Source organism: Scomber japonicus, chromosome 19, assembly GCF_027409825.1.
Source record: "Scomber japonicus isolate fScoJap1 chromosome 19, fScoJap1.pri, whole genome shotgun sequence".
NCBI lineage: Eukaryota > Metazoa > Chordata > Actinopteri > Scombriformes > Scombridae > Scomber > Scomber japonicus.
The window spans coordinates 32676079-32691686 of record NC_070596.1 but is presented as its reverse complement, the minus strand read 5'-3'; positions in this window follow the sequence as shown (position 1 = coordinate 32691686).

The window sequence follows — 15608 nt, the reverse complement described above, 5'->3', positions numbered from 1 at the left end:
CCATTTTTTGTGTATTATTTTGTCATTATTAAGGCAAAAGAACTCAATTTATGTCCATGGACATTATAATGAATAGGATATAGGCTTAATATTAGATTGCATCCACTTCATTACATCTGCTGCACCGCTGCTACCACAATTATGAAACGCTAAGTTTATACAGTCTGTGACTGTGACCCTCATAAAAATAATATTTTACAAATCTGCGTTATATAAACGAAATTCGTTAAAGTAAGTCATTTGGCGACTTCTAAGTCATTTAACTAAGTCTTACTTTTACTGGAGTAATTACCTCATTCGCACCTGTCATTGTAAGGTAAAACGTACCTACTGAGCGAACTCTCCCGACAACGTGTATCAAACATAAAGCAAAGTGAAAAAATAATAAATTACGTAACAACTAACATTATCATTGTATTAGATGAAAATTATCTCAGAACAACAATATTATCGCTTATCGCGATAATTTCTGAGACAATTTATCGTCCAGCAAAATTTGTTATCGTGACAGGCCTAACTGAGCTCCGTCCATTGTAGTAAAACTTGGTATTCTTCCTAACGTTGATTGTTTTGAACTTCATAGTGAGACTCGGCATCATTCATCTCGACTGAGGAGAGCTCTGACATCCGCAGCTGGTAGCACTGCCGGGTTTTTCCCTCGCCTCTCTCCCACGGTGCTCCACCTGTAGTGGGACAGTTCGCTCTCCATCCGCTCCCTGTCATCCACACGGGCCTGGATCCCGAGCTCCCGTAGCGCCGGGACCTCGGGAGGTCTTTTCACCCTCCCCCGTTAAGATTCTTAGCTGTGCTGGGTAGATGCATTTGGCGCTGATGTTTTTCTGCTTTAACTGTTTGATTGCATCACGCACCTGGGCTCTCTTTTTTTGCAGCTCCGGGGAGTAATCCTGGTCGAAGAATATCGGCTCTGTTTTGTATAGGATCTGTCTTTGGCTCCAGGCTTGTCTTAAGATAGCGTCCTTCACGGAATAATCCAGAAACTTGACAATCAGTGATCTCGGGGTGGCAGTGGGGTTCTTTGGCTTGGCTGTTAGGGATTGGTGGGCTCTCTCAATTTGTATATTCACATCAGGCATTGGTTGAAGGACTGATTGAATTAGCTCCTTCACAAAAGTCTTTGCATCGTTTCCTTCACTCCCTTCAGGCACTCGGTAGATTCTTAAATTATTTCGTCTTGACCTGTTCTGTAGGTCTTCGCACCTGGCCGTCAGGTCCATCTCTCTGTGCAGTAGGTAGCGTATTGCCCTCTGGTGTCTCATCACGGTATCCTCTGAAGCGCTAATCCGTCTTTCCGCCTCGGTAGTTCTTTTTTCAAGATTAGTCATTTCGCCTTTGAGTTCTTGCATGGAAGATTCAAGTTTTGTCAGCGACAGTCTGGTCTGCGTGTGTCCGTCTCGATTTTCTGCCCTTAACTTCTCCAGTTCAGCTAATATTTTAGACTCCTGGTTGCTAGGGCTAGCACTTCCTGTGCCACTCGGGGTCTGCCTCAAAGTTAGCTGCCTCAAGTTTTCGTTTTTGTCATTCGTATGCTCCTGTCTCGAGCCTTTGCCTCTCACAGAACTTGCCATGTCGAGTTTGTATAGGTTTGCCGAGTTTTAAGTAGTTTTGTTAGGAAATTAACAGTTAACCGACGGAGCTCTGTTTTAAGCTGCTGTCTTCAGCATGACGTCACCGGAAGTCTAAAAAGGACTTTAATGCCCTTTTTAGCCTTTTAAACAGCTATGGAAAGGATGTCTGGCTCAGCGGACCTCTGCCAACTGATGGCCGCGGAGTTGGGCACTTCTCCAGACTCCTTAGGCTTAACACCTGACCCCAGTCCACCTACAGAATCCACAACATGATAACTTCAACCTATTCTGGAACCGTCCTTCCCTAATCCGGGCCGACGGACTCTACCCCAACAGTCTGAGTAGCAGACTTAGCAGTAGTAGTAGTAGTTGTATTAGCAGCTAACATCCAGTATGTTGTCCAGACTCCTCCCCCCTGTGATTGACTGCTCACCAACCACACCCCCATCCTGAAGCCTCCTTCGTCTCTGCCTACTCTGGTAGTAGACAGTACTGCGTCTCTCACAAGCTCCCCCTGGCGATCAACCCAGGTACTGACACCTTCCCTGGTTCATTGCTCTTACCATGGTCCACTATCTCCTACTAGCTGTCATAAAGCTACTTCCACTGCTGTGATTAACTGGTTCCCAATTCCTGTTGTTATTTCACATCGCAAATCAATGCACAGGCTGTTGATCACAGTGTCTTAGTTAATCCAGCCAGGTCAGCTAACACCAAACCTCACATCAGCAATTTAACCTTTGGGTTATTTAACGTCCGTTTGCTGACTAACAAGGGACCTCTGCTCTATGATCTACAGTACTGAATGATCGTAAGTTCGATTTCTTTTGCCTGACTGAGACATGGCAGCAGCCTAAAGACTTCTCATACCTTAATCAAACTATTCCTCCTGGGTTTGTCTACACATCACAACCCCGTTTCTCTGGTAGAGGGGGTGGCCTGGCAATACTATACAGTGAAAAGTGGAAAGTGTCCTCTATTACTGTGCCTGTGTACCCTTCATTTGAGTCCATTGCTCTCCAAATCAAGGGCCCAACTCCTATCCTCACCACTATTTATCGACCACCCAAACCGAACAATACCTTCCTGCAGGAATTGTCTGCCTTCTTAACAACCTTATGTTCTGTGTCCCCAAATATTCTATTGCTGGGTGATTTTAATATTCACTTGGATAACATCAACAAAGCCTTCACGAGGGACTTTACTTCATGCCTTGACAGCTTTGGAATACAATAATATATTGACTTTCCAACCCACTCCAAAGGTCATATTCTTGACCTAATCTGCTGTTCTGGTGTAACCCCTCATAACTGTTGTGCTTCAGATCGATCTGCCTATCTCAGACCACAAGTTAATATCCTGCAACATCAATCTAAGATTATCCAAGACTATTATGCATCGCTCTATCACATTCTGAAACATTAAGATTACATTAATATTGACTTGTTGGCTCTCTCCAATGGAATTGATGACTTACCCAGCAGAGAAAATTTATCCACCACAGATGAACTGGTATCTCACTAAAATGATGGACTTCATGGACTGCTCAATACTCTGGCACCTCTGAAAAATAGGTCTGTGTCTGTTACTCACTCTGCTCCTTGGTTTACACCAGCCCTACGCCAGCTCAAAACTAAAGGCCGTCGTTTGTAGTGCCTTTATGTAAAAACCAGCCTTGCAGTTCACAAAGAAATGTACTATAATCACATACTTCAATACAAGGATGCTCTTTCTTCAGCTAAGACCACATACTACACAACCTTAATCAGGACAGCTGATGGGAACACTAGAGCCCTATTCTCAACTCTCAACAATAATCTGAAACCACCTGATGCTCTACCACCTCATCTACTCACAGTTACACAGTGTGATACCTTCATGACCTTCTTCAATGCCAAAATTTAAAATATCCACCAGACACTGACTGCTACAAATAACTCTGCATCCTCTCTGCACTCTTGGCCTACATCTTCCTTCAGCTCTCCACTCGCTAGCTTCATACTGCCAACTGTCTCTGAAGTAACTGTTCATGAGCAAGGAACACTACACCAACGCTGCGCCCCGGCAGTGACGAACCCCCAAAAACCTCCAATTATTTGAGACGTGCTCGATCTTAGATCGTCGAGTCTGAGCACATATAGCGGTGATACGTTAATGAGGCGTTAATAGTGATAAGTCCAAGATACAAGCAAGATGGCATGGGTCGAAGTGCGATAGTGACACGGTGAATTCTGAGCATCCAAGGAAACTGAAAAAATGCTAATATGAACATCGCTTTGAGGGTCAGGGCGATGTGAGGAGTTTGGTATCCTGAGCGAATGGTGTGTAAGCAAGTGGACAGCAGTTCGGCGGTAAGAGAAAGCCGTTTGGCTGGTTCTTGGCTGAGGAGACCAGAGAGGGATTACCTGTGATTAGTTTGGAGAAAGACTAGTACCGCTGAGGTAGGATTTGATAGTAGGTATTCTTATGTTCATGGCAGAATGAGCATAGGTGATGTAGCAGATGACCGTGGTGAGATAGAACGAGGGGGAAATGATGTTGTTGAGAGTGTAGAAGATAAGCTGTTAAAGTAGCTGTATGTAACAAATATATTCCAAGTAACCATAAAATTGCCCTAAATGTCACCAGACATTAAGTAATCATGTTCATTTCAAACACTGATATCACTGACAGTAGTAGTCCAGCCAGAATATTGAACATTTGAAAAGCTCAGTTGCAGCCCACAAGTAATGTTTATGTTGTCATTCTGTGTTTTGGCCTGATGCTCCACCCACCACCTAGCTACCAATCACCAAGTCAGTACTGTTGCTCCACCCACCACCTAGCTACCAATCACCAAGTCAGTAGTGTTTCAGAAGCCAGGTTGCCAGTTGCCAGCTGCCATTGAGTCGCAGCCTTGCAGATAGGAGCAGAAAATGTGTGATATAAAGCCAAAAAAGCCTCGCTACGACTCCGAAATTCGTCGGGACAAGGCGAGAAATAAAACAAGGGTATGTATTGGAGATGCGTTTGAAAGATGGAGACGGCTGAAAGCGGCAAAGGATTTTAAGACTCAAGTTGCTAATTTTCTCCTGGACAGGTAAGCTAAGTTTGGCTAACTTAATGCTACTTAATGTAGGCACGGACATTTCAAATATTCTCTGTAGTCAAATAACGTTATATGCATGCTCGTTCATTTAATACCCGAGACAGTTGGATTATAAAGTATCTTTGATAGTATGTTATACGAGTTGACCAGGTAATTGTGCAGGTATTCAAGTTCTCCGTCGCTACCACAGATTTCCTTCAATTGGACTGTCAATTTCCAAATATCTATACATAGCCTAATTAAAATGATGCTGGAAACAAGCAGGCCATTACTGCATCTAAATTACGGAGTCAGACAACTCCTGTGTGTGTGTGAGAGAGAGAGAGAGTGTGTGTGTGTGTGAGTGACGGTTACTCTGTCCTTTGCTCTCCGTGTTATTTATAAGTTGAAAATACTGAATGGAGGACAGAGTAGCTCCGTTAGAGAGCGGCTACAAGACGATGTTGTGTTAACTGTGGTGGAGTGAGGTAGAGAGGATGAAGAGGAGGGGAGCGGTGAGTGAGGTAGGGAGGATCAAGAGGGAAGGAGCGGTGAGTGAGGTAGAGAGGATGAAGAGGGAAGGAGCGGTGAGTGAGGTAGAGAGGATGAAGAGGAGGGGAGCGGTGAGTGAGGTAGAGAGGATGAAGAGGGAAGGAGCGGTGAGTGAGGTAGAGAGGATGAAGAGGGAAGGAGCGGTGAGTGAGGTAGAGAGGATGAAGAGGAGGGGAGCGGTGAGTGAGGTAGAGAGGATGAAGAGGGAAGGAGCGGTGAGTGAGGTAGAGAGGATGAAGAGGGAAGGAGCGGTGAGTGAGGTAGAGAGGATGAAGAGGGAAGGAGCGGTGAGTGAGGTAGAGAGGATGAAGAGGGAAGGAGCGGTGAGTGCGGTAGAGAGGATGAAGAGGAGGGGAGCGGTGAGTGAGGTAGAGAGGATGAAGAGGGAAGGAGCGGTGAGTGAGGTAGAGAGGATGAAGAGGAGGGGAGCGGTGAGTGAGGTAGAGAGGATGAAGAGGGAAGGAGCGGTGAGTGAGGTAGAGAGGATGAAGAGGAGGGGAGCGGTGAGTGAGGTAGAGAGGATGAAGAGGGAAGGAGCGGTGAGTGAGGTAGAGAGGATGAAGAGGGAAGGAGCGGTGAGTGAGATAGAGAGGATGAAGAGGGAAGGAGCGGTGAGTGAGGTAGAGAGGATGAAGAGGGAAGGAGCGGTGAGTGAGGTAGAGAGGATGAAGAGGGAAGGAGCGGTGACAGTAAGAAGCCGGTGAATCAGATCAATAATACGTTATTTTTTGATTATTCCACAGCAGTTACGTTCAACAGCACAGATAAAACTGTTTTAAAGAGTACACATGTCCAACAGAGACAGTGAACAAGGTGAAAACTGTGACAGCTACACTGGTTATGATACTGTAAGTGTAATAAAATGTACCAGAGTAAAAAAACAAGAATTTTAAAGAAAAAAGGAGTGGTTATTTCAATAGAAATAATAATTGAATTAAAATTAATTTAAATACAAACTATTTTCTATTTCCTGGTCAAAAAGAAAAAGGAATGATTAGAAATTAATGAATGAATTGATTTTCTTTTCATATTTAGAAATGCCCTGGCCAGGAAAAAAAGTTTCAGTTAGAAGATTTTATTTTGCTTTAATCCCTGATTATGCTGAGACACCGTGGCAACATTAGCACGGACATTATGGCAATATGAAACGTAATTGAGACATTACATTGGTCAAACAACAGCTCTTTCAGTTTTCAGACATAGTGTAGTATAGAATCTGGTGGACTATTCACACAGAAGAGTGAAAAGCAAGTTGACCAATATGACCATTGCTAACGTTAGTTATTTGTCAGTAGTCTCGATCTTTTCTCATAGAACCAAATACTACCCTGCCAATTATTTGTGATACTTGTGATACTGAAACGTGGACATGGCTTTATTTACCCCGCGATATATACTCTCTGTGGTAAATGTGTTGGTTGTTGTAGATTTTGTAGGTACGACAAAATGCTTGTTTCTTCAGCTATGATGGTCCCAGCACCTCAACCCCCAGTAAGAAAAAGTGGAAAAAGCACTACTTCACTGCGCCCTCACTTTCCAGTATCAGTCATCGGTCAGTGATCAGTGTCATATTGTTTTCATTTCCATTATTTTGAAACATTTCTTGTAGTCTAAAACACCTGCACTATTCATACAGTAGAGAGGACATGCCGCCTATCGAGGAAAGACTGGAGAGTGAGACCACCATGGATGCCACTGAGGTTCTAGAGGAAAGGTAGATAAAGCCTCTAAAGGTTCCTAGTTTGATTAAAGACGAGAAATGATGTTGAACATGTACTGATGTACACCAATCTATAGTGTGACAGCCAAATTGTTTTCTTTTAGTCTACAGAACATGAGCATCCAGGATGCTGGAAACCAGATCATGGATGAGCAGGAGATAAATGACCTGATGAATAGTGTGTAAGTTCCACTGGGTTTGACTGTATAGTGTGTAACAAGATGTGCTGATGTGTATTAACCAACATTGTTTTCTATCAAATTTTACAGAATTGATTGGGATGATGGTGGAGGTGTTAGCAATGATGAGGAGATTGAAGCTGATGACAGTCAAGATGAGGACTATGTCCCTCGTATTTGTATTCGGTATGTTACCATTTGGCTCTCATAGCTACTGCTTCACAGATTATTCACAATACTTCCTTGGACATTAATTCATTTGAAATACATACACACATAAAGAAAGACATCCACAGAGAATAGCCACTAAATGCATCTACATGGGTAAACTACTATCTACTTATGACTGCTGCAGCACAATGCGTGCCATATAAGTTTAGTATTAATAGGTAATGTATACATCAGAAATATATCTTTCATGTCTTTAGGATGGGTGGAGCATTGCAGGCACCACCATGCCTAGACAGTCTGCCTGTGATAGATACCAGTGAGACAGTGCATGACATCCCGGATATAGAGCCTTCATCAGTTGACCTACCTCCATCTCAACAACCTCATTTTCCTGATACACTGGATGTCATGACAGAAGATGACCTAATTGAGAAACATGCCTCCGTCACATATGAGGACTGTCTGAAGCAGCTAGCAACATTCCTTGTGCTTCCAGTCCAAAAGTGCCCATACACATGTGGTGTCAGCCAAGTGGATTGTCAGTGCCGTCCTCCCTTTGACGTCTCCATTACTCGCAGGGGTACAGCTAGCGTCATAGAATGGGTAGGTGTTGTAATCGCACTACATTGCAAACAAGTGTAGATTTGAGTTGGAGGCAGTGCTAATGCATTGACAATGGTTTTGTGACACTCAATTAAGCTTCTTAAGTAGTTGATGTACTTATTGGGAGCAATTCTATGTTTGTATTTGATCATGCAAAGTAAGTTGTGTCCCCTTTATTGTCAGACTTGTCCTGTTGGCCATGCTGTGTGGAGATGGTGCTCACAGCCCACTGTGAAATACGGGATGCTGGCAGGGGACTTCATGTTGGCCAGCAACATCCTGCTCTCAGGGAACAACTACGGAAAAGTCTCCCTTTTGTTTCAATTTATGAACATGGGGATGGTGGACCGTAGTTCCTTCTTCTTGATTCAGGACACATACTGTGTTGACACCATAAAGGAGTGTTGGGAGGAGAGGAGGGCTGAGGCTATACATCGCCTAAAAGACAGAGATGTGGTGATAGTAGGTAATGTACACATTTTTTGTTCTTTTAGGCTACAGTAATATGTCCATACGCGAATTTGATGTTCTGTGAAAATCATTGATTCTTCTTAACTATTTAAATAGCGGATGGAAGAATGGACAGCCCTGGACATTGCACCCAGTACTGTACATATACAGCAATGGAGAATGAATCAAGGGAAATAATCTCTGTCATCACTGTGGACAAAAGGGAGACGGGGCGAAATTCTGTGATCATGGAAAGAGAGGCATTTGTGCGGACAGTCGACAGTCTTCTGAGTGAGGTGAAGCTAGTGGAGGTCTGCACTTATGCCCATGTCCAGATTTCCGCCCTAATGAGTAAGTTGGCACCGAAATTGTATGTTAGGATTGTTACTCTTAGAATTAGTTTGTATTGGGAAGTTGTATTTACTGTTCTGTACATTTTATTTTTCTAAATCAGACAAAGGAAAGTACAAGGACCTTGGGCTGCAGCACAGCCTGGATATGTGGCATGGGGCCAAGAATTTGGCAAAAAGGATCCATGCTGTAAGTTCAGCTGTCATTATTATGGCTTTATTTTCTGCATGACAACCTACCCTAGTTTGAGGTATGTAATAATGACTGTTATGTCTATCCCAGGCTGCACAGGTCAAGGGTCAGTCCAGTTTGAGCTTTTGGCTCAAAGATGTTGTCAACCACTTTTGGTGGTGCTGCAAAACGGCTGATTATTACTAAGAGTTCCTTGTAAGTTGTCATTGTTTTGAAAATATTTTTCATGCTTTATGTCAACTCCATCGAAAAACAATAATGTATGACACTAACATGCTGTTTAATTACACACAGCTTGTTGGCAAAGGGAATAATGAGAATAATGGCTCCTTGGTGTTAGATATTACCTTATTGATTAAAGTTTACCACAGGTAGCCTGAGATGTCATTGTGGTCAATGAGGTGAACCCACTAAGAATACAGTACTTACAAATACCATCATCGGCACTGGATTATGTACAATGTGCAAGCTTGTTTTTGTCTGTACATTATATTCATATATTATTTGTAGGAGCTTTGGCTTGGACTTCTACACCATGTTGCAAATGAGCACAAGTGACTTGTGAACACCTCTGGTACACACATTATGACATGACTATTGTGCTTATATTGTTCTGATGATAGAACAAGGTCATGCTTTCACTAGATAATGTATTGTATATAATCTGACTATTTCCTCTGCTCGGGGCTCGCTGTGCCATCTCACGCTTGAGACAGCAAGTAGTCCGTCTGCAGACGACTGAATAAACTAGAGAAAGACAACGAACGACTTTGTGCTTCTTGATAAATAAATATTGCCAGAACAGTACATACTTATTTTAGCATTCCTAATATGCCATTTTATGGTAAAAAGCATTGCACTGTTATTCTGGATAAACTTATTTTATTGAAAAAATGACAAATTTTCATTACAAACTTAAACAAATCAAAAACAAATTGGTAAAACCATACATACAGCAATAAATAACTGAAAGTAAACTGTTTACGGTAAAGTGGGATGAAATGGTGGTTACAAACCCTGAGTAGAATTAAATAGTGGGTACAAAGCCTGTGTACTGGCCCTGGCGGTCGGGGTATTTGTCCCTTATTCTCCATATACAGCAGCTGGGAATAACACGACGGTTACCCTGACCCAGTGCCCCATGCTGCCAAAAGATATATTGCCGATAGGCAGCATACCTAAATTGTCTGTTGTCATCCCCTGGCTCTATTGCTTCACCTACAACCAACACATCGTTTCTGTACTGTCTATGGAGACGCAAATATCTTCCAAACAATACAGGTCAAAGTGTGGCAATTTACTGATGCAGTGGTCAGGCCCCTGGCCACAGCATTTTCTCTCAGCATCTGTGGCCATTTCCCTGCAGTTCCCACAGGTGCACCATGGAAGAGCAGCGGCAGGCGGGGGAGTGGGTGTGCTTTGGAATATAAAAAGTGCATCGAAAACCAATCCAGGTTCCCGGGAGAAGAGCTGGGTTGTTAATTCTCGTAGCTCACCCTCACTCATCTGCTGAATTAGTGCCTAAGTAAACAAATCATAAAAGGAAGCATTTTGGCATTTGAATTTGGTTAAAACTAAAAAAGATGCTGACATTGATTCAAAAGGTAAGATGTTATTACAAGCCATGAAGTTACTACAGTCTAACAAATGTTTAGCATACTCTGATAAAATCTCTGGAAACACAAACCTCTGTCTGTACCCTTTGCTCATTTTGGAGCACATGAATTCTGTCCTCCTCCTCTGCATCTCTATCTCCTCTCCTTCCTCTGCTGCCACCTCCAGCACTGGGACCTGCATTATCTCCTCCTCTTGCACCTCTCTGGCCTCTACCACTTGAAACAGGACCTGGACTCTCTCCTCTTCCTCTTCCAGCTCTCTGGCCTCTGCCACTTGAAACAGGACCTGCACTCGCTCCTCTTCCTCTTCCAGCTCTCTGGCCTCTGCCACCTGGTCCATCTCCTCCACCTGGATTCTCTACACCTTCTCTCTGCTCTGTGTCTCCTGGACTAAGGCCTGCACGCTCTCCTCCTCTTGTCCCTCTCTCTTTTGCTTTTCTTTTCCTTGGTCTGCACTTCCTCTCACCTGGCCAGCTCTCATCAGCCTCACTTAGGACAGCGGGCACCTCATAACTGAGGTCTGCATCAGGCTGAGACAAATGAGAACAGTAAATGAATTACAGCTGCAACAAACAACTTTTGGGGTCATTGTCCTGTTGGAACACCCAACTGTGCCCAAGACCCAACCTTCGGGCTGATGATTTTAGGTTATCCTGAAGAATTTGGAGGTAATACTCCTTCTTCATTATCCCATTTACTCTCTGTAAAGCACCAGTTCTATTGGCAGCAAAACAGGCCCAGAGCATAACACTACCACCACCATGCTTGAAGGTAGGCATGGTGTTCTTGGGGTTAAAGGCCTCACCTTTTCTCATCCAAACATATTGCTGGGTGTTGTGGCCAAACAGCTCAATTTTTGTTTCATCTGACCACAGAACTTTCCTCCAGAAGGTTTTATCTTTGTCCATGTGATCAGCAGCAAATTTCAGTCGAGCCTTAAGGTGCCTCTTCTGGAGCAAGGGCTTCCTTCTTGCATGGCAGCCTCTCAGTCCATGGTGATGTAAAACACGCTTGACTGTGGACACTGACACCTGTGTTCCAGCAGCTTCTAATACATTGCAGACCTGCTTTTTGGTGGTTCTCGGTTGACTCTTGACCATCCTGACCAATTTTCTCTCAGAAGCAGGTGATAGCTTGCGTTTTCTTCCTGATCGTGGCAGTGACACAATTGTGCCATGCACTTTATACTTATGAACAATTGTTTGCACAGTTGCTCGTGGGACCTGTAGCTGCTTTGAAATGGATCCAAGTGACTTTCCTGACTTGTCCAACTCAATGATTTGCTTTTTCAGATCCGTGCTGAGCTCCTTTGACTTTCCCATTGTAACGTTTGTGGCTGAGTCAAATGATTGTATTAAATGAGCCCTATTTAAATGGGCTCAGAGAAGTCAGCGGCTGTAGTCAATCATAATCACTCACAAGAATTAAGAGAAGCCATGCCATGAAGCTAATTTAATTGACACATGTTTCTACATAACCAAAATTGATAATTCAAGTTGCTGTATGTATATTTTTGACCCAGCAGATTTGGTCACATTTTCAGTAGACCTATAATAAATTCATAAAAGAACCAAACTTCATGAATCTTTTTTGTGACAAAGAAGTATGTGTTCTAATCACTCTATCACAGAAAAATAAGAGTTGTAGAAATTATTGGAAACTCAAGACAGCCATGACATTATGTTCTTTACAAGTGTATGTAAACTTTTGACCACAACTGTGTATATATATATATATATATATATATACACACATACATACTTATATATATATATATATGTTTGTTTAATGATACGCCGTACGCACTTGGTAGAGCATGACATCGATGTAGGCGAGGCGCAGCTGATCCGCCAGAGTTTCTACCGAGTGTCAGAGTAAAAACGGAAGGTGATGGATGCAGAGATAAACTATATGCTCGAGAATGGCATTGCAGAACCCTCCTCTAGCTTTTGTATGGACTATCGCAACGTAAATGGGGTCACCAAACCCGACGCTTATCCATTGCCGCATGTTGAGGACTGTGTGGATCAGGTAGGTTCAGCTCTGTATGTCAGTAAATTTGACTTACTGAAGGGTTACTGGCAGGTACTGCTGTGTGTGGTTCTGCATAAAGCTGGCTGTTCCATGGCGTTTGTGGCTCTCTCTTCTCCTGCCACTGCAGAGTGGCTGTTTTGTTTCTGTTTGCTGCCACACATACACACATCCATACATGCCGACAACACTGATTACTGACTACCACGTTTCTTTCTGTTGCACATTCATTATTTGTAAACAAATACTTTTCCCGTAAGTGGCAAACCTCGTCTGGTCTCCCATATTTGCCGCAGCCTATGAGCCGGGCTGCGACAGTGGTGGTGGTGTGGAAAGTGCTCTTGCACATTGATTTGCAGCGTATTTGCGGGTGCATAATGCCACCTACATCAGCACAGTGCAACCTGCGTGGTGCAGTAAAGTAATCAGTAATCTTTTTGAAGAAAGTAACTATTGTGAATACAACAATTTAAACTCGTATTTTTTATTTTCAATACGTACGTTACATGTAATCCGTTACTGCCGAACCCTGCTAAGCCACACCCACCTCATCAGTTAACTCCGTTCACCTTGACTCTCAGCTGCAGCTCATCTGTATCAAACTAGTATATATACTAATTTGATTACTCGTTACTGAAAAAAGGCATTTATAACCCATCACTGCATGTCAACCCCTTTCTTTCTGGGAATGGATTTCATGATCAGAGCCTCAATAATCATCCATATTCCCTCCAGAACTGTATTCATGGATGACATCCCTTTTCCTGTGGTGGATGAGGACTGTGCAGTTGAGCCATTCACCGAAGGAGGAACCATCATGTCCCTCGACACCCTACAATCCTCTCTCATGAAAAAAGTCACAGAGGCCAACCTTGAGAAGGGACAGAAAGTGGACATGTTCAGTCTTCTCTCTCAGTTTGACGACATGTTTGATGGTCATCTTGGACACACTTCCCTGACTGAACACACAATCGATACAGAAGATGCAGGTTTGATATTTAACCTCTAGTTAAATCCAAGTGGGAGAAAATGTAATATTAGTTTTTAACTATTCAAAACTGGTTTGTTGTATATTGTAACTTTATACTGTATGTGATCCAGTTGCTCAAAATTTGTACTATGGCTCCGTTTTCTTTTCTGCCCTATTCTTTTCTACTAGAACAATGCGCCTGTTGGGCCCTGCACCGTGTTTACTTGCCAAAAGACAGTCACATAGACTAAAGCAGTGAGAAGAATGTATATTTGTATATGAAGGTCACGGTACATTCACAAAGTATTGGCGCTTTTCCAATATACTCGTTTTTTGTGATGTGATGTCATCAGACAGCCAGCCTCTGATTGGTCAGAGAGTCACTGGAAGAGTCATAAGCCATCCCACACAAGAATCAAAGCCATTTTTAAACACCAACATCAGCGTTACAGAGATTGGTTTCTCTTCTCTTGCTTTGTGTGTGACAGAAAGACACATACAGCAGCAAGTAGGAAGGAAGGAAGGAAGGAAGTGTGTGTGTGACAGAAGGACACATACAGCAGCAAGTACACCACTGCCTCCATGTCCTCCATTGTTTATGTGTTTGTGTTGCGTAGAAAACGAAGTCATGGCAGTTTAACGCAGCGTTGCTATGATGAACCCGCTCACGTTGAGGAGGAACTACAGTAATGGTAATGGTCGTTCCTTGTACCAAACTGAGTCGAGTCGAGTCGAGCAGAGCGGAGTAGTGCTAGAACTGTACAGTGGAAAAGCGCCATATTGTCCCAAACACACTTGTGCCCTGGCAGCCCCCCCCCACCCCTCCCCCACACACACACGGATAAGGCACAGAGATTAAGTGAAGGATAGACTTTTTTTGTGACTACATACAAGGTAAAGTGTAAAAAAGAAACCAAAAAAGGAACTTGCCATACAAAGGTTTAGGGATTGTTGACAGAAGATATGTACATCTTTATATAGAATTTATATAATACATATATGTCTCCCAAGGGCAGGGGTGGATTGGCCATAGGGAGTACCGGGACTTTTCCCGGTGGGCCGGTCAATAATGGGCCGGTGGCTGCCGTTTTTTTAATGTTTTTTATTTGTTTATTTAGTTTTTGCTGCGCCTTGCCATGGTTACTCTCCCGGCCCAGTGAGAGAGACATGCACGGGCCCACAGAGCTCCGCTGCAGCCTGTCGACACAGCAGAGGCCCATTGGCTTGTCTGTCTAAAGAATACCTGGCCCAGTGGCCCTATGATAGGTTACAGAGGCCCAGGAGTCCCACCCACGCTGGTTCCCCAACCCCCCCTTGTCCAATCACCTTTGATGACAAGCAATCAGATGAGAGATAGTGAGAGATACAACTACAACAAAATGGACAATGCGGCTAAAAAGCGAACAGGCGGAGCGGAAAAACAAAGAGATAAAAAAAGAAAAGCTCTAGCAACCGATGCTGCTACGAGCAAAAACATTTCAGAAATGTTTGCTGCGGGAGCCAGCGTGGCCGGAGCGGCTTCAGGAGTGGGTCCCTCTCAGCAGCAGGTGTCGGACAGTGAGTCAAATGAGGCTCCCGCTGCCATGGTGGTGCAGGAGCAGGAGGTTGAGGAAGACTCTCCACCATGTGGAAGTGATGATAGAGTTTTAAGTAGGTGTGTGCCTGCAGCATGGTGTGTATAAACACTCATTAAATGTTCAGAACAGTTACTAACTGTCTTTGAACTTTACTTAACATAATAAATAACAAACTCTGAATAGTGTGGTGTGTTACAACTAAATCTAGTTATCTAAAGTATTGGAAAACAATCATATTCATATACTATCCTGATTCATTGATTAGTTGATTTTACTAACCACTATTTCATCAAAGGATGCCACATAATTACAAATCTGCAAGCTTACAACTCACATGTTGCAATGTGATGTGGTTTGAGCATATTGCTATTTTCACAATGTTTGATCATTTCTACCTATAATGACTTTCCCCAAATCAGGTTACCAGAGTTAAAGTGTTTTAAGTGTCAACATGCACCGTTCTTTGTGCCTATAGTCTAATATGTTCATGAAGGACATTGATCTAACAACATAACACATATGTAGCCTTTGATGCTTTACATG